This window comes from Triticum aestivum, chromosome 7D (assembly GCF_018294505.1).
Source record: "Triticum aestivum cultivar Chinese Spring chromosome 7D, IWGSC CS RefSeq v2.1, whole genome shotgun sequence".
NCBI classification, from domain to species: Eukaryota; Viridiplantae; Streptophyta; class Magnoliopsida; order Poales; family Poaceae; genus Triticum; species Triticum aestivum.
The window spans coordinates 71,651,180-71,654,132 of record NC_057814.1 but is presented as its reverse complement, the minus strand read 5'-3'; positions in this window follow the sequence as shown (position 1 = coordinate 71,654,132).

Sequence of the window (2,953 nt, the reverse complement as noted above, 5' to 3'; positions counted from 1 at the left end):
CATCATGGAAGTGTATTTTTTTTGTAGTGGGGCCTGGGTTCCCGACGGCCCCCGACTGTTACTTTGTGGCGGAGCGACAGGGCAGGTTGAGACCACCTAGGAGAGAGGTGGGCCTGGCCCTGGTCGGCGTCCGCGGTTATTTCATAATAACACACTTAACGAGATCTTGGTATTTGATCTGAGTTGGGTCGTTGACCTTATACGCACTAACCGCCACGTGGGACAAGATATGGGCAACCGACGTCGTGGTATCAGCCGAAGCTCTTTTTGACGTCAGCAACTGAGTGGCGCGCGCCGGATTGGAACGTAAGCCTGCTCTTGTATTAAGGGGGCTAGTTCTGCTTCCGGCCGCCCACGCAACGTGCATGTGTGCAATGGGCGATGGGCCCAGACCCCTGCGCGCATAGGATTTAGACCGGCGTGCTGACCTCTCTGTTGAGCCTAGGTAGGGCTGCGACGTGTTGATCTTCCGAGGCCGGGCATGACCCAGGAAAGTGTGTCCGGCCAAATGGGATCGAGCGTGTCGGGTAATGTGGTGCACCCCTGCAGGGAAGTTTATCTATTCGAATAGCCGTGATCTTCGGTAACAGGACGACTTGGAGTTGTACCTTGACCTTATGACAACTAGAACCGGATATTTAATAAAACACACCCTTCCAAGTGCCAGATACAACCCGGTGATCGCTCTCTCACAGGTCGATGAGGAGAGGATCGTCGGGTAGGATTATGCTATGCGATGCTACTTGGAGGACTTCAATCTACTCTCTTCTACATGCTGCAAGACGGAGGCTGCCAGAAGCGTAGTCTTCGACTGGATTAGCTATCCCCCTCTTATTCTGGCATTCTACAGTTCAGTCCACCGATATGGCCCTTTACACATATACCCATTGCATATGTAGTGTAGCTCCTTGCTTGCGAGTACTTTGGATGAGTACTCACGGTTGCTTTTCTCCCTCTTTCCCCCTTTCCCTTCTACCTGGTTGTTGCAACCAGATGTCGGAGCCCAGGATCTAGACGCCACCTTCGACGACGACTGCTACTACACTGAGGGTGCCTACTACTACGTGGAGGCCGCCGACGACCAAGAGTAGTTAAGAGGCTCCCAGGCAGGAGGCCTTGCCTTTTCGATCGATGTTGCTTTTGTGCTAGCCTTCTTAAGGCAAACTTGTTTAACTTATGTCTGTACTCAGATATTGTTGCTTCCGCTGACTCGTCTATGATCGAGCACTTGTATTCGAGCCCTCGAGGCCCCTGGCTTGTATTATGATGCTTGTATGACTTATTTTATTTTTAGAGTTGTGTTGTGATATCTTCCCGTGAGTCCCTGATCTTGATCGTACACGTTTGCGTGTATGATTAGTGTACGATCTGAATCGGAGGCATCACACCCCGCAAGCCACTTCTTTACATGCTCGTCCAAGACACTGTCATTCGTTAACATCATCTTGGCATCCTCCGCATCTCGAGCAAGTTGAAACCTCTTATTTTCAAGCTTAATTTCTCCAAAAGTCCATTTGATCGCCGCTTCCCTCTTCTCCAACTCGATTTTCTCCCTCTCATTTTGTAACTTCTTACTCTCCCTCTCCCGGTGCCAATCCATCCCTTCTTTTTGGGCATCCAACATGAGCTTTTACCTCTCTTCTTCCTTGTTCTCTCTTATGGAAAAAATGCACGTCCATATGGTGGACATTCTTGTAGCCGCGGCGTCACGGGAGGCCCTCGCTTTCTCCCACTTGTTTCTCATCACTTGTCGTTTATCCTTTGGCACGATGGCTCTTCCATTCCCCCTTACAATTTCTTCCTCTTCTTTATCTAACCCAACTGATTGTTGGGAGTTTGAGACATCATTCTTCCTCTTTTCGGCCTTTAGATCTGCCACAAGTTGTTTCCACTTTGGTTTGAAATTCCATATCACCCAACAATGGCTAACATCAAATGCCTTCTTCTCTGTTTCTTCATACATAGTAGCCGCCACCAGTGTCTAGCAAACAATGTATGTACAACAATGAGAATGCAACACAAAAACAAACAATTCAAATGATGAAAAAGTGAAGTAATTTAGCTTGCGTGAGTTGACACTCCCATCACACTTTGAGGGTGTCCAAGCACTTGTGCATAGTAACCGACAACTTGTTCACTTCCCCTTGAATGGCCCCCCATTGATGTTGGAGAGATGCCATATTACGGTTGGTCATGAAAGGATGCGGCTCCACATATTGCTTGTGTTCATGATAATGCTTCCAAATCTTCTCCCAATACCTATTGCCATTTTGCTCCATGCCACATATGGGGTCCAATGTTGTGGCCAACAAAGATTTAACCAACAAGATATCCTCAAAAGTTGAGAATGCCAGACCTCTTGCCTTTGGCGTCTTTGGCTTCTTTTTTTGATTGAGGTTTGAAATCCCCCCAACTTGAAAGTAGTACAAGTTGGATCCCCCAACACTTAGTACATTTGACCCGGTTCTTGATTATCATTGATAATGTCCGACATGGTAAACTCCTAAAATTATCATGATTTCAAAACAATGATCATGTCCGAAATGAACTAACAGTCTATGCAAAACATTGACCGTGGCATATGCAAAGTTGATCCAAGAGGAGCAAAAAGAACATACCGAGTCTTGTGTCATTACGCCGAACGAGCTGTGGGCATCTCGGTGCCACAGGTGTCCGTGCCCGAACGAGCTGCAGGAGGTGCCCTGCCGGCCTCTGCATTGGCGGAAAACTCTACGGAATGCCCCAATCGTCCGTCAGATCCTCCTCTGTCCCAACCAGGCCCGACGGTGCGATACTTGCCGGCGGCTGGATGGACGGGGTGCCGAGTCCCGGGCGCAACAGTCCACGTGCACTACCCATGAGGCCGCATCCCTCTCCTGCTGCCTCCGTCGCCGGTCTCTCCTGCCGATGTTGTCTGACTAGGACGGGAGACCCACAGACAACGCCGATGCAG